The sequence below is a fragment of the Pelophylax lessonae genome (genome assembly GCF_965119305.1).
Source record: "Pelophylax lessonae genome assembly, chromosome: 10".
NCBI classification, from domain to species: Eukaryota; Metazoa; Chordata; class Amphibia; order Anura; family Ranidae; genus Pelophylax; species Pelophylax lessonae.
The window spans coordinates 26546606-26569747 of NC_138777.1; the positions used below are offsets into that span (position 1 = coordinate 26546606).

At 43.9% G+C, this 23142-nt stretch overlaps 1 protein-coding gene across 2 annotated transcripts in view; it reads left to right on the top strand.

Moving 5' to 3' along the window:
* The window catches only part of TRIM44 (tripartite motif containing 44), a 201429-nt gene extending 201002 nt beyond the window's left edge, over positions 1-427 (top strand). For both annotated transcript variants that reach the window (XM_082270160.1, XM_082270161.1), the window contains exon 6: positions 48-427. The gene's annotated coding sequence lies outside the window, so the exon portion shown is untranslated. The remainder of the gene's footprint in view (positions 1-47) is intronic.
* Positions 428-23142: the final 22715 nt, after the last annotated feature.

Here is a 23142-nt window from a genome sequence, read left to right on the forward strand (position 1 = left end):
AGATTTTCTATTCTAACCATTGATTGTCTCATTTTTTGTGTTTTCAGGAAAGAATAAAGTCTATTACGGAAGACCTTCAACCACTTCTCTCCAAACTTCAAACCTTCATGTATACTGTGATACAGATTACACAATGCAACCTCTTTATAGAGACCTTTACAGATGTCGTATCATCTCACCCTCAACATCCAGTCCAGTGGGCTTTCGGAGAAAAAAAATCCAAGTCCACAGAAGCTAAGGGCTGTCTTATCCTTCCAGCACCTGGACATTTATGAACTGCTTTTCCTTATAATGAATTGCTATGAGCACTTATGTATATTAAGGGGAAATGAGGGCACGGGATTGTAAAGAATGTATTAGATAGATAGTAATAGTTCTATTCAACTGGACTTGTTCTGTAATGTTGAAGACATTTTGGGGTTGATTTACTAAGTGCTGGTTCACACTAATCCGACTTGTCAGGCGACTTGGTCGCCTGACAAGTAGCTTCCAATGCTGTGCAATGGAACCGTTCTAATCAGAGCGACTCAAGTAGCTCTGACTTAGAAAAAGGTTCCTGTACTATTTTTTTGGCAAAGTCGGAGCGACTTGCATTGACTTCTATTATGAGAAGTCGTTGCAAGCCGCGCTGAAGTTGCGCTGCACGGACGACTTCATTAGTCGCCCGAAGTCGGGGCGACTTTGAGTCGGATTAGCGTGAACCGACTCTAAAACTGGAGAATGCAAAATTTGGTGCAGCTCTGCATACAAACCAATCGGCTTCCAGTTTTTTTTTGTCAAATCTTAATTGAACAAGCTGAAGTTAGAAGCTGATTGGCTTCAAAGCACAGCTGCACCAGATTTTGTACTCTGCAGGTAAATCAACCCCACTGTAGCTTCTCCATGCCACTTCAGTTTCAGTGAGTGTTAAGCCTCGTACACACGCATCGATTATTGGCCGGGAATTTTCGGCCAACGTCCGATCGGCCGAATTTCGGCTTGTTAGTATGATGCTTTCGACAACCGACTCCGACTTTTCGGCCGAAAAAAATCTGGTGTGCAGACTATAAAATTTTTGTTGGCCGTCAACACAACGGCCGATTTTCCGTCAGTCAGTACAGATTTCGGCAGACAAAAATCTGATGAGCAAGACTGGGCATGCTCAGAGAAGAAAAAACACACGGAAAGTAAACCAGCACATGACATCACTTCTGAAGTAGATTTTTGTTGGCCGAGAAAATTTGTGTGCAGTTTAGGCACATTCCAACCAACAAAACACCACTCTGGACAAAAGTCGGACGATCGGTCGGCCGATAATCTTTGCGTGTGTACGAGGCATAAGGCTATACAATAACCAATTTTTTTTCCTTCAACCATGGGTTGAAGAAAAGAAACTTGCTAGATTCCCCCATCAACACATTCTGTGTTGATAAGGGAATCCCTCCCGGGGGGCTATTGTATCCTGAAAGCGGGAGACTATTGCCCCCAGCAGTGATCACATAAAAAATTAAACAGGCTGGCTCTACTAACGTTGATTGATGAACAACCTCATGGATTGAAATGCAGCCGGTTCCTACTGAATTGTCTGAATTTTGATCAGTTTATGGCAAGCTTTAGGAAGATGACCCAGCATTCAGATCTACACAGGCACGACCCATCCTATAATCCAATCACCATGGAATGTATATATGTTGATTGTCCAAGAAGAGGATGGGAGGTGTAGAAATTGTGGAACCAGCCTGTTCTAAACCCATTCCCATCACAAAGTCTACAAGGGTGTTAATCCTTCACTCCATATGGCTGAAGGTGTAGAGATGTTAAAATAAGGTGTTGAAGGCCCCCGCCCCTGTTCAGGGACTGTTGTTCCAGTTTTATATAGATGGACTTTTTTGCACGTCCTGTAAACCTTAAAGAAATATTGCTAGAGATGAAGTAGAAAGCACCACATCCCTTTGTTTAAAGTAGCTACAATGGAGGGGGGCAAAGTGGGACTTTAACGGTGCAAAATGATGGAGAAAAATCTGAATTCTCAAAAATTGTACATTTTATTACACATAGGAGGTGAGGACAAGACAGTACATCAATATAAAATGATAAAATCAAGAAAATGCACTCGAAAATATCAACTCTACATGTTTCGCCATCTTCATAATAGCTTCTTCAGGAGTTTTCATAGACATTTCTCGAGAGTGAACATTTCTTAAGATGACCTGAACCCTTTCTTATGCCGAAGGTGGAGGCAATAAAGGTGACGCCACCCAAGCGAGCACAGAGGGGGAGGGGAACCGAGACATCCAACCTCTTAAAGTTGACCCATAGAGAGGGTGACAGCCAAGCCAAAATTGGCAAAATTGGGCACATGGATTATCATGCAGTATTCAAAAGTTCACCGCCATTGTAATTGGACAAATTTTCCAATAGTACGCTCAAAATGAAAGAGACGCAAATGGTCTCGGAGCTCGGAGTGACACTAGACCACCGGGGAACGACATATGAGCTCCGAGACCATTTGCGTCTCTTTCATTTTGAGCGTACTATTGGAAAATTTGTCCAATTACAATGGCGGTGAACTTTTGAATACTGCATGATAATCCATGTGCCCAATTTTGACAATTTTGGCTTGGCTGTCACCCTCTCTATGGGTCAACTTTAAGAGGTTGGATGTCTCGGTTCCCCTCCCCCTCTGTGCTCGCTTGGGTGGCGTCACCTTTATTGCCTCCACCTTCGGCATAAGAAAGGGTTCAGGTCATCTTAAGAAATGTTCACTCTCGAGAAATGTCTATGAAAACTCCTGAAGAAGCTATTATGAAGATGGCGAAACATGTAGAGTTGATATTTTCGAGTGCATTTTCTTGATTTTATCATTTTATATTGATGTACTGTCTTGTCCTCACCTCCTATGTGTAATAAAATGTACAATTTTTGAGAATTCAGATTTTTCTCCATCATTTTGCACCGTTAAAGTCCCACTTTGCCCCCCTCCATTGTAGTCCTGTAAACCTGTCTCCCCCCAAGTGATTCAACAACTATTCACCTATGAAGACCTCTTGACACCAATGATGGGATTATGGAACTAGAACATGGTGGTTCTGCAACTTCCACCCTGTCCTTGGACAATCAGCTTCTAAATATTCAATGGTGATTGGATTAGGGTGTCAGTGCTACATGTCTAGATATAAATGACGTCAATTTTTCTGTGTAGATTTTTCTGACACTCATTAGAACTAAAGACGCGTCTTGGAGAAGCTTCAAGAAGGTCTTCAACATTGCAGAACAAGTCCAGTTCAATGTGAATAACTGTTACTAACTATATCATGACCTGGATAAATGATAACCTTCACAATGCACATAATGTCCTCTCTGCTGTAAATCATAGGTATACTAGTATGCCGTGCGGAGTTCACTGACCAAATAACAGCACAAGCCTTGCAGGCAGGGCCGAGACAAGCGGTGGGCAGGAAGGAGGGGCAGCTGCAAGGGGACAGAGAATGGATACAGGGCAGTAAACCCATTCTAAGGCATGGATTAACAATGGGGAAGGGGCACAGTTCTGTATCCTTGTCCTGGCCACTAGACGTACCTATCCCGGGACTGCTTGCAGGTTAATGATATTTTTAATGGTGGCTTAACTTTAGGCATATCTTTGTAATTACAGCAGTTTCTATACTGACAGAAAGATGCACACTGGCATAAGTTGATGGGCACATACTGGGACAGAGAGACATAGAACAGAGAGACAAGTAACCCAAATGTGGGTGGGGTTTCGTTAAAGTGGACGGGCTCAAGGGGGATTATTGTAGCCATATATATGGCCTAATTTGACTTTTTAACAGCCATCAGACCATGTTCAACTATATAAGCAGCATATTGGGAATTTGCTGTTTATACAGATATAATACCATATGGTATATTGTATATAAGATCATTTCTATGCTGACCCAAACACAGTCTATATAAAGACACAAAAATATTCAATGACTTTCTCTGCTTTACGTTTATAGGCTATATTTGTGAGATTCTTGTACTCTAGGCAACATATATTAGAATATTGCAAACCATTTGACCACGCCTCCAAGCATTTAGAGGACAAATCCACCCAAGTCTCATCCACTATAATACCAAAAGTATTGGGACGTCTGCCTTTACACGAACATGATCTTTAATGGGATCCCAGTCTTAGTCTGTAAGGTTCAATATGGAGTTGGCCCACCTTTTGTAGCAATAATAGCTTCAACTCTTCTGGGAAGGCTGTCCACAAGGTTTAGGAGTGTGTCTATGGGAATGTTTGACCGTTCTTCCAGAAGCAAATTTGTGAGGTCAGGCACTGATGTTGGGCAAGAAGGCCTGGCTTCTTGCCCAACATCGCTCTCGCCTCGCTCTAATTCATCCCAAAGGTGTTCTATTGGGTTGAGGTCATTACTCTGTGCAGGGCAGTCCAGTTCCTCCAGCTTAAATTTGCTCATCCATGTCTTTATGGACCTCACTTGGTGCACTGGTGCGCAGTCATGTCGGAACCGGAAGGGGCCATCTCCAAACCGTTGCCACAGAGTTGTCCAAAATGTCTTGGTATGCTGACGCCTTAAGAATTACCTTCACTGGAACTAAGGGACCATGCCCAATCCCTGAAAAGCAACCCCACACCATAATCCCCCCCTCCACTAAATGATTTGGACCAGTGCACAAAGCAAGGTCCATAACGACATGGATAAGCGAGATTGAGGTGGAGGAACTTGACTGGCCTGCACAGAGTCCTGACCTCAACCCGATAGAACACCTTTGGGATGAATTAGAGCGGAGACTGAGAGACCAAGCCTTCTCGTTCAACATCAGTGCCTGACCTCACAAGGGGGCTTCTGGAAGAATGGCGGAACATTCCCTTAGACAAGCTTCTGGACAGCCTTCCCAGAAGAGTTGAAGCTGTTATAGCTGCAAAGGGTGGGCCAACTCAATATTGAACCCTACGGACTAAGACTGGGATGCCATTAAAGTTCATGTGGGTGTAAAGGCAGGCGTCCCAATACTTTTGGTAATATAGTGTATTTTAGCTACACGTGGATTCTAGTAGCTGGAATCTCTAGCCGACTTCTTGCATCTCTCACTGACACCATGACCAAGGTCTCCAAGTTGATGTTTCTAGCTTTGCTTTTACCGGCTTTGAGGCCCTAACGCCTCTGGCTCAATACATGATCATTTAGAATTAATACAGTTGTGCATTGAGAAGTTAAACCTTTATTAAAATATATCTAAACCCTTATTTGGGGGCATTAAGTTTGCTGGAGCACTGTGTATCATAACCAGTTGCCATGTTTTTTTTTTTTTTTCTGATTTTTTTTTCATCCACTTCCTGACTATATGCATGCATTCTAGCAGCAGCTGCTAGAACAACCGAACATGTCTGCCCATTGAACATTGGTATGGATTTATATAGTCTCCATTGAAAGCGCTTGCAACAGGGTGACTGCGCTGGAGACACGGACCAAATGTCACCCTATAGCAGAAAGTGCCAGAAAAAGGAATGGCGGGATCACCGGGTATTATTTGAATGAGAGTTGTAGTGCTAAATTGAAAAAGGCTTTTGATTGGACATGGATCTGTTAGATTAGATGATGTTTTAGTGATTGGGTGTACATCTACTTTAAGGGCTGCTAATGTGTGAGCCGAGCACGGGATTGGATTCAGGAACCGTTTACACTTTTGTGGTGCGTTAACGTTCATTGCGTTAAAGGCATGGACCAGGGTACATGTTGCACCTGTATTGAGGGTGTAATATGGAGCAAATAGGACCCCCCTCTCAGTGGTGGCTGGTGCTCCATTGGTCGGGGGGCGGCAGAAGGACCTAACCACGGAAACCACCACCCCCCCCACCCCCCGTCGCTCCAGCCAGCACCAATGCACCAATCCCACATCCCCCCCACCCCGGTCGCCGGCTCACCCATCCTGTGCTGCCCCCGAACTGACAATTGGAGGCAACGGCAGCTTCCCCCACAGTCTCTTCTGTGTCCCCCCCTCCACCGTCGGTCAGACTTCCCCTGCGTTTCCTTAGCATCACGGCGGCCGTCTCCCTCCTCTTTCGCCAATTGGATGGGACCAAGTCTCAGGACCCTCTTCCTGATTGGCCAGGAGGAGAATCAGTGTGACAGTAATGAATATTCATTCGCTATTTTCACACAACTGGATGGGCTCAGGGTGCAGTGCTCTGCGTCCCGAGCCTACCCTTTATTAAAGACTAATGGAGCCTCTGGCACCAATCACGTGCTTAAAAAAAAACCCCTCATTGAAATTCATGCATCCGGTGCCCTGCATGTAGATTAGGGGGCCAGATGGATGAATGGGTGGGTCCCATAATGGACGGGCCACCACTGCCCCCCTCTACACCCAAAAAAGCTGTCACTTTTGAAATTTGCGTGGCTTTGTAGGGCCCCACCTGCACAGCTGCGTCATTCACAGAGATCTGTGTATGAATAAACTACAAGTCCCATCTTCCACCATGGCAGACAGACTTGTAGTTCTCAAAGGAAGGTAGATGGTACAGGGGCTACATAGAGAAGTCAGAAGACTCTCTGCTGATCAAGTAATGTAATGTCCAAATAGGTAGGGGGGTACATAGAGAAATCAGAAGTCTCTCTTGATTAAGTAAAATAAGCTCCAACCACAGTAGGTAGGGAGCACAGGGGCTACATTGAGTAGTCAGAAGACAATCTATTGATCGAGTATAGTAAGCTCCAAATAGGGTGGCACAGGGGCTACAGTACATAGAGTAATCAGAAGACTCTCTGTTAAACAAAAAACTAAGCTCCAAATATGTAAGGAGGCACAGGGGCTACAGTACATAGAATAATCAGAAGACTCTCTGTTAAACACTCCTGATACTCAAACTTGTGATATGACTGATTTACACCTTTGTTTGTGAGTAGCCATTTTTATTTTTTATCAATAAAGCCATCATTGAGGATAATGCGCTAGGTCGGTGCCCCTTCTTTGTTTTTGTTTGTGTGTTGGGGTGCCTTGCCATTCATTGTTAGTTGCACCCCAGGGCACATATATAACGCACTATAGTGCACCACAACCCACAGTTATGATTGCTCTGTGCACTGTGGTGCATTGCGTCTTAAAAATAGAGCAGGACCTATTTATTTGTGCATTGAGTTGCACTGACAGGCCTTTCAGTGAATGTACCTCCATGCCCTAAAACCACAATGAATTGTGCTGCAAATGGGCCCTTAAAGAGAAGTAAATGGTAGTAATGGTTACTGCCCTTTGAAAAGCAATGCATGGCGGATCGCTTTTCTGAGGGTGGTATTGCAGCGGTTGGCAAGAGGAGCTACTGCCATCTCCTGATGCCTGGTTTTGTTTTTTTAATTTCTGAACAGCAATTTTACATCTCTGGACTGTGCCGCTACCCCAAGCCAAGCATTTGGCTCGTGGTTGTGGTGCGGCCCCCATTGATCTTAATGAACGAGTTTGAGGGGCGGTGCTGCCTGTCAAACTCCGCAGCCTGGGTTAAAATTGCTGCAGCTGTGGCTTGTGTACAGTCCAGTCAGGTTGTAATGTTAGAATTCCAGTGGGTGGTCAGATGGGCAGTAAAAATGTGGCTCATCTGCCTGTTTTCACCACTTCCCGGCCACCAATTTTCAAGAGCTAAAGGTGAAAAACCATGAATGTGTGACCCCTCGCAACCAGTCAGGTTCTTATGTGCCTGTAGTAGTAGTAGGAAAATGACAGAATCCGCTTGTGGCTTGTTACATCTATTGTAAATGACTCATGACTTAAAATGTGTCTGACGTAAAAAGCGTCTGTGTTGCCTAAAGCAACCAAATCGAGTTTTCTTTTAATTTTCTAACCCCTGTAGTAAAAAAAAAAAAAAAAAAATGGCAGCTTGACTCTGATTTAATTCTAAATTTGCAGATTGCAGGCTTATCATAAGGGATGTATTTTATGAAATAAGCTTATTTGTGTATTTTAAGAAAAAAAATGTCAGCGAATGGGAATTACTTTGCTATAAAATATTCATCATACATAATAAAATATTGTATTTGTCTTTACTGAGTGATACGGCTTACATGGTATGTGAGTATACTGTATAAGGGTATAAACTGATGCACACAGAATCTGGTGCAGCTGTACATGGTAGCCAATCAGCTTCTAACTTTAGCTTGTTCAATTAGGCTTTATAAAATAAGCCCCCGTTCACATCAGCAAGATTTGACAGGTCGCACTACTTTTGGCGACTTTGGGGGCAGCTTCAATAGCAGTGACTGCCTGTCCAGTGGGGGCGCAGGGACGCCGCCCCCCCTATCAATGCGTCCGGCCCCCTAATCTACATGCAGGGCGCCGGCGCATGGATTCCAATGGTTTTTTTTTTAAGCACGGGATTAGAGCCAGGGGCTCTAATAGGCCTCAAAAAAGGGTGGGCTCGGGGCACAGAGCACTGCGCCCCGAGCCCACCCAGTTGTGTGACAATAGCGAATGAATATTCGCCATTGTCACACAGATTCTCCTCCTGACCAATCAGTAAGTGGGTCCTGAGACTCGTTTCCCGATTAGCCGATTTGGGGGCAGCTTCAATAGCAGTGGCGGCCCATCCATTGGGGTCGCAGGGGCACCGCCACCCTATCCATGCGTCCGGTCCCCTAATCTACATGCATGGTGCCGGATGCATGAATTCCAATGGGTTTTTTTTTTTTTGAAGCACGGGATTAGAGCCAGAGGCTCTAATAGGCTTCAAAAAAGGATGGGCTTGGGGCACAGAGCACTGCGCCCTGAGCCCATCCAGTTGTATGGCAATAGCGAATAAATATTCGCCATTGTCACACGGATTCTCCTCCTGGCCAATCAGGAAGTAGGTCCTGAGACTCGTTTCCCGATTAGCCAAAAGGAGAAGCCATGCCATTGGCCATGGAGGAGGAGGGAGGAGACTGAGGGGGAAGAAGCTGCAGGGACAAGCTTGTAGACCTGCACAAGGCTGGAATGGGCTACAAGACCATCAGCAAGAAGCTTGGTGGAAAAGGGACAACTGTTGGAGAGAATGGAAGAAATACAAAATAACCATCAATCTCCCTCGGACGGGAGCTCCATGCAAGATTTCGCCTGATGGGGTTAGGATGATCTTGAGAAAAGTGAGGGATCAGCCCAGAACTACACGGGAGGAGCTTGTGAATGATCTCAAGGCATTTGGGACCACAATCACCAAACAAACCACTGGTAACCATTGGAGAAATCCTACAGGGTCCGCAAGGTCCCCCTCCACAAAAAGGCACATGTACAGGCCTTTCTGAAGTTTGCCAATGAACATCTAAATGATTCTGAGAAGGATTGGGAGAAAGTGCTGTGGTCAGATGAGGTCAAAATTTAGTTATTTGGCCTTAACTTGACTCGCTGTGTTTGGAGGAAGAAAAATGTTGGCTATGACCCCAAGAACACCATCTCTACAGTCAAGCACAAAGGTGAAAACATGCTGCTTTGGGGCTGTTTCTTTGCTAAAGGTACAAGCCAACTTTTCCACATTGAGGGGCCAATGGACGGGACCATGTATTGTTAAATCTTGGATGAGACCTTTCTTCCTCAGCCAGAACACTGAAGATGGGTCATGGATGGGTCTTCCTGCATGACAATGACACAAAACATACTGCTGACGCAATAAAGGAGTGGCTCAAGAAGAAGCACATTAACGTCATAGAGTGGCCTAGCCAGTCTACAGACCATAATGTTAGAGAAATTAAGAATGTCTTTATAATCATTTATGTATAAGGCTGACTGTGACTCCATTTTGTTCTGCTTGAATACAATCTAACTGGCTTTAAATGCCCTATACTATATATGGTAATGGCTAGATTTCAGAGTTTGTAAGATGAAGCTCCTTCCCCTTTAAGGAAATGGCAATAAAAAGAGACATTCCTCATTGTCCTGGGAGAAGGGTTAAGTCAGGATGTTTAACTGTATGTAAATGGGCCAGCTAGCTTAAGAAGGCAGACAAGTCTCAGATAAGAAGCCAACTAGGCTACTGTAGCTACTGTGTATGGTGCCCTATACCACGGGTCACAGGCGGCTAGAACCGGTGGGTGAATATCTGACAATCTCCTGTACTTGTCTCCTCGTATACGAGAAATAAATCTTTCCTTGTATCAGCTTGTGGTCTAAAGGTGATTTCCCTAACTCTCAATCATACAACAAATTTATGGAGGGAGCTGAAACTTCGAGTTGCAAAGCGACAGCCGGGAAAATCCCTTCTGAGATGTATGCAAACCTGGTCATCAACTACAAGAAACGTGTTACCTCTGTGCTTGCCAGCAAAGGTTTCGCCACCAAGTACTAAGTCATGTTTTGCTTAGGCATCAAATACTTATTTTACTCACTGAACTGAAACTCAATTTATAACATTTGTATCATGTGTTTTCTCTGGATTTTTGGTTAATATTCTGTCTTTATCATTTAAAATACAAATACAAAAATGATAGACACCTAATTTCTTTGTAAGTGGGCAAATGTACATGCAGGGGATCAAATATTTTTTTCCCCACTTGTATGTAAGTGCACACACATAGAATATATACACTATACAAGTATATACTTTATATATAGGCAACATTTTCTGAACACACCTCAAAATTTTTTAATTGAGGGTTTCCATTGATTGGTGCCATTGATGCTACAGCATACAAAGACACCCAATTGTGCACCTCCAACCTTGTGGCAACAGCTTGGTAAAGACCCTTTGTACAAAGGCTGCTCCGTATAGACATTGGGGTCAATTTACTAAAACTGGAGAGTGCAAAATTCGGTGCTGTTCTGCATGGAAACCAATCAGCTTCCAGCTTTTTTGTAAAACGTTTATATGAACAAGCTGAAGTTAGAAGCCGACTGGCAACCAAGCACAGCTGCACCAGATTTTTGCACTCCAGCTTTAGTAAATCAACCCCATGAATTGATGAGTTTGGGGTGATGGAACTCATATGTCCTGCACAGAACCTTGACTTCAGCCCTACTAATCACCTTTGAGATGAATTAAAATGCTGGTTGCAAGACGTGTTTTCTAATCGAATATCACAAATGCTGTTTTGGATAAATGTACACAAATTCCCACAAACACTCCAAAATCGAATGGAAAGCCTTCCCAAAAGAGAGGCGTTTGTTACAGTCACAAAGGAAAAGGGGGGGGGGGGGGATATCAACTCCATATTTTGATTTTGGAATGGGATGTCAAACAAGCTCATATACAGTATCTCACAAAAGTAAGTACACCCCTTACATTTTTGTAAATATTTTATTATATCTTTTCATGTGACAACACTAAAGAAATGACACTTTGCTACAATGTAAAGTAGTGAGTGTACAGCTTGTATAACAGTGTAAATTTGCTGTCCCCTCAAAATGACTCAACAGGCAGCTATTAATGTCTAAACCACTGGCAACAAAAGTGAGTACACCCCTAGGTAAAACATTTCCAAATTGGGCCCAAAGTGTCAATATTTTGTGTGGCCACCATTATTTTCCAGCACTGCCTTAACCCTCTTGTGGGCATGGGAGTTCACCAGAGCTTCACAGGTTGCCACTGGAGTCCTCTTCCACTCCTCCATGACGACATCACAGAGCTGGATGTTAGAGACCTTGTGCTCCTCCACCTTCCATTTGAGGATGCCCCACAGATGCTCAATAGTGTTTAGGTCTGGAGAAATGCTTGGCCAGTCCATCACCTTTACCCTCAGCTTCTTTAGCAAGGCAGTGGTCGTCTTGGAGGTGCGTTTGGGGTCGTTATCATGTTGGAATACTGCCCTGTGGCCCAGTCTCTGAAGGGAGGGGATCATGCTCTGCTTCAGAATGTCACAGTACATGTTGGCATTCATGGTTCCCTCAATGAACTGTAGTTCCCCAATGCCGGCAGCACTCATGCAGCCCCAGACCATGATTGACTGTAGGCAAGACACACTTGTCTTTGCACTCCTCTCCTGGTTGCCGCCACACATGCTTGACACCATCTGAACCAAATAAATTTATCTTGGTCTCATCTGACCACAGGACATGGTTCAAATAATCCATGTCCTTAGTCTTTCTTGTGCATCATCTTTAGAAGAGGCTTCCTTCTGGGACGACAGCCATGCAGACCAATTTGATGCAGTGTGCGGTGTATAGTCTGAGCACTGACAGGCTGACCCCCCTCCCCTTCAACCTCTGCAGAAATCCTGGCAGTACTCATATGTCTATTTCCCAAAGACAACCTCTGGATATGACGCTGAGCACATGCACCGAACTTCTTTCCATGTCAAGGCCTGTTCTGAGTGGAACCTGTCCTGTTAAGCCACTGTATGGTCTTGGCCACCGTACTGGAGTGCAGTTTGCAGGGTCTTGGCAATCTTCTTATAGCCTAGGCCATCTTTATGTAGAACAACAATTATTTTTTCAGATCCTCAGAGAGGTGTTTGCCATGAGGTGCCATGTTGAACTTCCAGTGACCAGTATGAAAGAGCGATAACACCAAATTTAACACACCTGATCCCCATTCACACCTGAGACCTTGTAACACTAATGAGTCACATGACACCGGGGAGGGAAAATGGCCAATTGAGCCCAATTTTTACATTTTCACTTAGGGGTGTACTCACTTTTGTTGCTAGCGGTTTAGACATTAATGGCTGTGTGTTGAGTTATTTTGAGGGGACAGAAAATTTACACTGTTATAAAAGCTGTACACTCACTACTTTACTTTGTAGCAAAGTGTAATTTCTTCAGTGTTGTCACATGAAAAGATATAATAAAATATTTACAAAAATGTAAGGGGTGTACTCACTTTTGTTAGATACTGTAGGTGAGTTGTACAGGTTAGTGTGGTATTCTGTGTTTGAGCTGATACCTGATAAATGGCTTTTGCTCAAAACAAAGGGACCTCCAAATTTCCCAGTAGGAGACTGGAGTAGTGAGATGTTGGTGCCACAAAACACAAGACATGTCAAATTTAAAACAAATACAGCTTTATTAGTACAATAAAAAAAAACATAGAAAAGAAACATATATCCTAAATTGACATTCCCTAAATATCACAATGGTATAAATGCAGAGCCTGGTGGATCAACACGTTTCACATAGATAATGTGCTTTATCAGTGCCTTTACTTCTGTTTTGGTTTTGTGGATCAACGCGTTTCATATAGATAATGTGCTTTATCAGGATCCATGTGCCTTTTACTTCTGTTTTGGTTTTGTTTGTTTATTATGTGTGTATTGGGTGTTTATTTCTCCCTGACTTGGGCAGGCTGGGATTCGCCACTTTGTCTCGCGGAACCTCTTATGGGAAGTTTGGCGTTCCCTTTTTTTGTTTCAAATATATTTGGGGGCTAGTGCCCATTCTTTTTTATACCCAGTCCTTCAACCCAATTATACAGCTAGTGACTTTTACTCCATCGTTCAATAAATAAATAATGGATGGACAATTTCTATTTTAGGTTTGGGTTACACTGGGGTAACTTCTCAGGTGACTTTGTCATCTGACAATTTATGCTCCATTCAGTGCATTGGAACCATTCTAATCGGAGCGACTCAAGTTGCTCCAACTTAGAAAAAGGTTCCTGCACTACTTGTGGGCGACTTCAGGAGCAGCTTGCATCGACTTCTGCTATAGACGTTGTTAGCAAGCTGCGCTAAAGTCGTGCTATACGGGCGGCTTCAGAGTCGGGCGACTTTGAAGCCGACCCAGTGTGAACCGGGCCTTACAGAGGACCTCTTTCCTCAACCTTTGTTGTTATTTGTAAACATTAATTGCTCTTCCATGTGTATATACATTCACCGGCCACTTTATTAGGTACACCTGTTCAATTGCTTGGTAACACAAATTGCTATTTAGCCAATCACAAGGCAGCAAATCAATGCATTTAGGCATCTAGATGTGGTGAAGACGACTTACTGAAGTTCAAACCAAGCATCAGAATGGGGAAGAAAGGAGATTTAAGTGACTTTGAATGTGGAATGGTTGTTGGTGGCAGACGGGCTGGTCTGAGTATTTCAAAAACTTCTGATCTACTGGGATTTTCACACACAACCATTTCTCAGGTTTACAGAGAATGGTCCGAAAAAGAGAAAATATCCAGTGAGTGGCAGCTGTGTGGAGGAAAATGCCTGGTTGAGGTCAGAGGAGAATGGGCAGACTGGTTCGAGATAACAGAAAGGCAACAGTAAATCAAATAACCACTCGTTACAACCAAGAAATAAAATATTTAAATCTTAAACCACACAACAATGTAGCAAGTTGTGACCATAGTCTTCTATTGGGTTTGAAAACAAATGTAGAACTTAAAAAATGTATTTCTAACCACTTTAAGACCGGGCCTATTTTTGACACTTGGTGTTTACAAGCTAAAATCAGTTTTTTTTTGCTAGAAAACTACTTAGAACCCCCAAACATTATATATATATATATATATATATATATATATATATATATATATATTTTTAGCAGAGACCCTAGAGAATTAAGTGGAGATCGTTGCAATATATTTTATCACGCCGTGTTTGAAAGGACCTCTTTATTGTGAGATTTGGGGTCAAAAAGACCTCAGAACTTACAACTACACTAAAAAAGAAAAAAAAAAATTGCTGAAAAAAAAATCGGCCCTTTAAACCGGTTGCTAGGCGACGAGGTTTGATGTCACTCTGGTCCTCCAAGACCATAGAGTTTAGTGGGGGCCCTCTTGCCCTCACTTGACTTCCTGACTGTGAGGATTCGGGAGCGGATCGTTTTCCCCACTGCCGGGGGTCCGGTAAGCTGGGAAAACGACTGGGACGAGGGAGGGGGGCGCACCCATTCCGCGGTGTTGTAAGGTTGATCCCAAGGTGAATCCGCTGGGACCACCCTTATCTTAAAGAGGACTGCCCACCATTTAAAAAAATACTGGGGTTATGGCAGCTATCTGCTGCCATAACCCCGGTATTTAGTGTCAAAGGACCGACGTATAATGACAGCGGGTGGTCAGTAAGTGGTTAAGGTTAATTTGAAAAAAAAAAAAAAAAGTCCAACAAACCAAACTTCAACTTAAAGGGGTTGATTTCCTACAGGCAACTAGACTGTGCACTTTGCAAAGTGCAGTTGGCACTCTGCAAGTGCAAGTGCTCCAGAGGTTAGTAAATGCTATAAAGCTTCGCTTTGCAAAGAATAACCAATCACAGGCAAGAAAAATAAAACAAAAAAAAAATGAATTTTTACTTGCAGATGATTGGATGATGAAAGTCAGCAGAGCTTCTGCTCATTTACTAAGCTCCAGAGCAACTACTCTTGCAGAGTGCACAGTCTATTTGCCTTTAGTAAATCAACCCCAAAGTGTTTGTAAACCCTTATACTGTTTATACTTATTGAAATGACTAGCCTTAAGTGATACAAATAGATTTAAAAAATCCTCCTACATAAGTTGTACCGGTTAATCTGTCGTGTTCTCTTCACTACATCCTTTCAAAGTGATGAATTATAAACCTGGTCTGAGCATTCAGGAAAAGGGGGGTGAAGACCTGCAATTTTACTCTGCAGAGCTCCCTGAGAAAATTGGAGGAAATAGACACACCCCATTCACACAGGAACAGAGCTGAGACGGTCAATCTTCTAGAAGTCCTTCCCCTGTCACCATTTTTCTCTTTGGTGTCAGGGAAACTTGTCAGAAGTAATTCACGCTGATAGCAGAGGAACAAAGCAGTAAACAAAAAGTGACACTTAGTGCTCTTAATTGAGGCAAGTACACACTATAAAGGGATATGCTTTGTTCATATTTCTGATGTGTACAACCATTTTGCCACAAAACCACCACCACCTTAGTCCTAAGGACTCAAGCATCTGCACCATGCTAGATAACCATCTGAAATACTGTCTGTCTACAAAGGTAAGTGAAAATACCTCCAACAAAGTCAAACCTGCAACAAAAGGGGAGATAGTTAGAGGAGATGACAGCTTGATTGAAGATCCAAACTCCTGAAGACAGCCCCAGTGCAGTCCTAAGCACTTGAGCACCAAACATCTGCACCAGATACCTGACCGAAATACTGCGGGCAGCAATACCCCAAACAAAGTTAAAGCCACGACAATGGTAGGGAGGAGAAAAGACAGCTGGCCTGAATATCAAAAGCAGTGAAAACCACCAGCTCAGTCCTCAGGACTTTAGCACTAAGCATCTTTACCAGGGATATGCAAACTGTGGCCCTCCAGATGTTGCAGAACTACAAGTCCCATGAGGCATAGCAGCCACTCTGACTCTGACAGCCAAAAGCATGACACCCAGAGGCAGAGGCATGATGGGACTTGTAGTTTTGCAACAGCTGGAGGGCCACAGTTTGCATATTCCTGATCTGTACCATACCACCAGATAACCACTTGAAATACTGTCCAACCACAAAGATGGCCAGCAATACCTCAATAAAGTTAACCACTTGCCGACCGCCGCAAGTAAATATACTGCGGCGGTCAGCCCCTCACAGGCAAAGTGACATATATAAACGTCACTAGCCTGGGAGGGTCTGGGGAGCGAGCGCGCGCCGCCGGCGGCACGCTCCCGCTCCCGCGCGGTCACGCACCCCCCCCGCGCGTGTGACCGGCGGACCCGATGTCCGCCGGTCACTCTGCGATCGTCGGGGGAGAGGGAGAAAGGCAGGCAGCTTGTGTAAACAAGCTGCCTGTCAGTTCTCCCTGTGTAGAGACACTGATCATACGGTTCTACTATGTAGGACCGTTGATCAGTGTCCTTACACCTCAAGCCACAGCCAATCACAGTTAGAATCACGCCCCTAGGGACACACACAGCCCCTCCCTCTCAAATAAAGTTAACCCCTTCACTGCCAGTGTAATTTTACAGTAACAGTGCATATGTATAGCACTGATTACTGTAGAAATGTCACTGGTAACCCCAAAAGTGTCAAAAATGTCAGTCAAGGGTCCGATCTGTCCGCCGCAATGTCGCAGTACCGCAAAAAAATCACAGATCGCCGCCATTACGCGTTAAAAAAAAAAACAACAAAAATGACAAAAATCTTTCCCTTTGTTAGTAAACGCGATAACTTTTGCGCAAACCAATCAAAATACGCTTTTTGCGATTTTTTTTACCAAACATAGGTAGCATAAAACAAATTGGCCGAAAATGTTAAAAAATTTTGATTTTTACTTTTTTTTTTGGGAATTTCATATAAAAAAATGTGAAAAATATTGTTATTTTTGCAAAATTGACGCTCTTTTTTGTTTATAGCGCGTGATCAAAAAATCGCACAGGTGATCAAATACCACCAAAAGAAAGCTCTGTTTGTGGGAAAAAAAGGACGTCAAATTCGTTTAGGTACAGCGTCGCACGACCGCGCAATTGTCCGTTAAATTCACGCAGTGCCGAATCGCAAAATAGGCCCTGGTCAGGAAGGGGGTAAAATCTTCCGGGGCTTAAGTGGTTAAGGACTTGAGCATCAAGAATCTGTACTATACTACAAATAAGCAACTGAAATACTGTCCACCCACAAAGGTGGGAACCGATACACCAGCTGTGAGAAAGGGAAGTAGCGAGAGAAGATGATAGCTTAAATTAAATTCCAAAGTGAAAAAGAGCACTGGATCAGTCTTCAGGACCCAACCACCAAGCATCTATACCTACACAATACCACTCCATAACCAACTGATATACTGTCCACTCCCAAAAGAAGGGAAGAATAACTCTAAAAAAGTGAAATTGTTGACAAAGAGAGGGAGGGAGAAGAGAGTACAGCTTGATTGAAGACCACCAATCCAGTCTTCAGGACTTTAGCACCAAACATCCTTACCATATCACCAACTGAAAATCCCATAAAAGTGTGTGACAATACCCCCAAATAAGGCAAAGCCCTAGCAAAGAGATGGAGAGGAGATGACAACTTGCTTGCGAGCCAAACTGCTGAAGGCCACGAGCTCAGTCTTAAGGATTTGAGCACCAAGAATCTGTACCATAATAGAAGATAAGCACCTGAAATACTGTCCACCCACAAAGGTGGGCACCAATACACCAAACAAAGTTAAAGTTCTGACAAAGGGAGTTTGAGAGGTGAGATGACAGCTTGACTGAAGTTCCAGACTGTTGAAGACCACTGGGTCACTTTTCTGGGCTCAGCCACTATGCATCTGTACCTGAACAATACCACTACATAACCGACTGATATACTGTCCTCCCACAAAGTTGGGGAACAGTAACCCCAACAAAGTTAAATTATCAACAAAGAGAGGGGGAAGAAAGTACAACTTGACTAAAGATTCAAACTGCTGAAGGCCACCAGCTTAATCTTCAGGACTTGAGCACCAAGAATTTGTACCATATCACCAGCTAACCAACTAAAATCTGTACACCCACAAAAGTGTGTGAGAATACTCCCAACAAAGTCAAAGCCCTGACAGAGAGATAGAGGGGAGATGACAACTTGAGCACAAGCCAAACGGCTGAAAACCACCAGTTTAGTCTTAAAGCGGAGTTCCGGGCAGAAAATCATTCCTTTACATTTTATGGCATCCGCTTCCTTATCCTTCCATGAGCAAGAATTGGATATTCCCGGCGTTTTTTTTTTTTACTTACATTTACAGAGGATAATATACTCACCTTGACATCCACTTCCTCCTTCCTCGGCCGCGCGGCCCGCGCCGTCACTTCCTGTCCCACAATGCGTCCTGGGAGCTCTTACTTGTCGCTCCCAGGATGCAATGGGCAATGACGTAGGCGGCCGGCCGCTCCTCTCATCGCGTTATTTCCAAACAGGAAATGACGCGATGTTAGGCGGAGCTGCCGTCCCTATGGAAACCCAGTACTATGTCGATCTTATAGTACTGGGCATGCGCGCGATTTCGCGCTGGATTCACCGGCCTCCTCCCACCAGAAGCAGGAAGCAGGGCAGACATTTCCCCACTAAGGACTCGTGTAACCCGGACAAAGATGGCGGCGCTCTGCAAAAATTATATAAAGAAAGATTTTAGGATTGCCTAACTGTTATTTAACGGTATAAACCAGGATTAGCTGATATATAAAGGTCGGTGGGTCACTGTTTGGGAGGTATTAAAAAAAAAAAACAATTCTGTGGCCGGAACTCCGCTTTAAAGAAGGCCTTCAGTCTGTTCTTAAAGTTAGCCTATTTTCGCTTCCTCTTATAACAAAATTGGATGTAATAGAACTTTTTTATCTCCATATTGAGCATCAAACATCTGTACCATACTACCAAATGAAATGCTGTCCACCCACAAGGGTGAGTGACAAAGCCATCACAAATGGAGGAAGGGGAGATGACAACTTGATCGCAAATTCAAATTGGTAACAAGACCCAGATAATAGACATATATAAATGTAAGCCAGCGATCCAATTGGCTGTTTATTTTCTTGTTGAAATGTTATCTTCCAATCCTAACGATAGCTGTGTCAATTCTAGAAACTCTCATCAAAAGGGTCATACCCTGTTAAAAAAAAAAAAAAGGCATAGATCCCAGACAAGACCTTGACCTCTAATAATAACCTCTAATTAAAGAACCTCACACATATAATAAAGGGAATGAGGGTGGCTGTGGAGGCGACAATGCCATGGGGACACGTCATTCGCTCCATGTCCCTAATGAGAACAAAGAAGTGTTATTTCCCCTGTTAACTCCACTCTATTTTTATAACCAGGTTTCTCGATTTATGCTGATATATGTAATTAGAACGCTGCATTTTTTATTTACACGTGGTGTTTCCGAGGCTATTAGTGGCTTCTCACTCCTAAACGTCTGTGTTACCTTCTCGGGATGAAGACATTAATGCATTTATGAATAATTCTCACACGTGCCGAGTGTGCTCTCCCAGTGCCTTAGTAATATCGCACCTTTAATCAATGCGTTCGCTCAGTGATGCGGCCAGATGGTGTACGTCAAGCAATAATATCATGACGGATTGGGGCCTCCCTGTACACATCCTCCATAATCAAACGAATGGGTGTAAAATCTCAGGAGCCAGAACTGCTTACCGAACAATTAGCCGCAACGTTTTCATTTTGAGGACGCATCTCGTCTCATGGAAAAAAGATTGTTTTCCAATTTTTCTATAATATTAGAGTGTATATAAAACCCAACTAGTTTGTTACATCACTTTGGGGGAGAGTTTTCAAAACTGGTGCACACAGAATCTGATGCAGCTCTGCATAGTAACTAATCAGCTTCCAGGTTTTATTGCGAAAGCCTAAAGCCCCTTTCACACGATAAGATTATCGAACGATCTGTCGTCCGTTTTTTGTGGCATGCTAGTCTGATGTGGAAAGTGAAGAGGTTATTTTCATACGAATTTTCCCGTAAGACAGAATTCTACTTCAGAAGTGATGTCATGTGTTGGATTGCTTTGTATGTGTTCTTTCCTCTCTGAGCATGCCTAGTCTTGCTCTTAAGATTTTTTTCCGTCAAAATCTGTACTAATGAGACGAAAATCGGACGTTGTATTACGGACTACAAAAATTATATAGCCTGCACATCAGGGTTTTTTCGGCCGAAAAGTCTGAGTCGGCTGTCGAAAGCACCATACTAACAATCCGAAAATCGACAGATCGGTCGTCGGACGAAATTTCCCTTCAGATTTTCTTATCGTATGTACGGGGCTTAAGGCTCCTTTCACAGATACAGTCCATTTGTCAGTTTTTCATCCATCCGTTGATCAATGCATCTCTATGGAACAATGGATGACAACGGATGATCATCCATTAACATCCGTTTTCATCCGCTTCCGTCAATGTCCGTTTTTTGGAACCGATGAATGCCCTATTTTCATCCGTCAAAAAAACGGATCGGAGGAAAAACAGATGTAAACGGACAAATGGATAGTTTTTCATCCGTTTTTGCATTGGTAGTGGATGTAAAAAAAAAAAACGGATGAAAAATGGATGAAAAACGGATGAAAATGGACAAAAAACGGGTGACAAATTGATGGAAAACTGATACATTTTGACATGACTGAACTGATGAACTGAACGGACCGTATGTGTGAAAGGGGCCTAATGCTGTCCGTTTGTCTGTTTTTCATCCATCCGTTGACGGATGAAAAACGGACAACAATGTATCTCTATGTTAAAACGGATGACAACGGATGATCAGTTAACATCCGTTTTCATCCACTTCCGTCAATGTCCGTTTTTTTGAACGGATGAATGCCCTATTTTTCATCCGTCAAAAAAACGGATCGGATGAAAAACGGATGACAACAGATGAAAAACGGATGAAAACCAGATAACAACTGACGAAAAACGGATGAAAAACGGATAACAACTGATGAATAACGGATGAAAAACGGATGAAAATGGATGAAAAACGGATGGAAAACTGATACATTTTGACATGACTGAACTGATGAACTGAACGGACCGTATGTGTGTCCTAAGGCCCCTTTCACACGGGCATGGGCGTCTACAGTACTTATTTCGGGGGAGGGGGCAACATTTTAAGGTCACCCATGCTCTGCCCCTTTTCCACAATGTCATGAAGTGGGGGGAGGGGCTTAGTCATTATACTTATTTTGAGTATTTATTTTTAAAGAGCAAACAGCAGCATTTATTTTAAAGCTCCATTCACACTACCGCGACTTGTCAGCCTAACAAGTCGCGGTCCCTTGCGGTCAATGTAGTGCTACAGGACCCGTTCTAATAGGAGCGACACAAGTCGCTCCGACTTAGAAAAAGGTTCCTGTACTAATTCGGGGCAACATCGGAGCGACTTGCATAGACATTCATTATATGAAGTCCGTGCAAGTCGCGCCGAAGTCGCGGTGCACGGGACTTCACAGGTCGCCCCCGAAGTAGTGCAGAAGTCGTGCCGCTGCAGTGTGAATGCGGTAAAGCATTTGTTAACCTAGAAAAATAAATACATTTATCCTGTTCCCTTAAAGCATGTTATACAGCAAAGTGCTTTGCTGTGTAATTTGGCCCCTTCGATCACCTAATACTTGGCTGATCCTGCCTGGCTATGTCCTCCCCTCTCTCAACTGACCACGGTATACCATGGCTGCTGAGCCCTGACACTGTGGTCAGTTTACGTGCCTCCGTCATCCGCAGCCCTCCTGTCCTCCTCTGTCATCTCTCCCCCCTCCCTCCCTGCCTGTCTGCTCCTGTGTCAGTGACCCCTCCCCTCCTGCTGCTGTAGTTTTATTTAAAGTTTCATATCCTGTCTACAGTCTGTTTAATAATCCTGTGTGCCCCTGTGTCTGCGTTTTCAAAAATAAACCATTCTTTACAAGTTTTCAGAACGCCGCTCACGTGACCCGCCGCCTGTCTCCTCCTCTCCTCCTCCCCTCCCGACTGACATCAGTGAGGAATCCTCGGCCCCGCCCGCTGCAGGCAGCTGTCAGATGGGGAGAGGAGAGAGCTGACGGCCCTCTGAAAATTGGTAAAGAATGGCTTATTTTTTTTCAACCCATACACAGACACACAGGCACACAGGCAAACAGGCACACAGGATTATTAAACAGACCAGACAGGATGGTATAAAGTGGCTTAACAACCACTTGAACGGGGAGGTTGAGATTCCAGGGGGGGGGCATTTGCCCCCCCCTGCCCCTACCTGCGGACGCCCATGCACACAGGCGATCCGATCTGCCTCTCAGTTTTTCAGGCGGACCTGAATGGATGCTCCATGCATTCCTATGGGGCTTGGGTGTCAGTGGAGACATCTCCGCTGCTATGCGATCCAATCCTGTACGTGAAATCCGGATGGATGGAAACCCTATTTTCCATCCGTCTGGAGGATTGGATTGGATGGGATCGGATGAGAATGGACATGTGGTCCGTTCTCATCCGATCCCCCCATAGATGACAGCGGGCATCTGACAGCTCCATCTCTGCACACAGAGCAGAGACAGAGCTGTCACCTGCCTGCTCAGTAGGGATCGGCGGATCGATCCCCCACTGAGCAGAACGGACTCCGTCGGGTGGTGCGCCCATGTGAAAGGTGCCTTACTAAACAAGCTGAAGTTAGAAGCTGATTAATTACTATGGACAGCTGCACAAAATACTGTGTGCACCAGTTTTAGTAAATCTCCCCCCTATGTATCATAAACCAAGTCAGTTTGTTCAATTAAGCTTTAACAATAAAACCTGGAAGCTGATTGGTCTCTATGCAGAGTTGCATCAGAATTTGCATTCTCCGGGTTTTGTAAATAACCCCACTATGACATTTTTTCTTCTCTGTGCTGCAGATCTC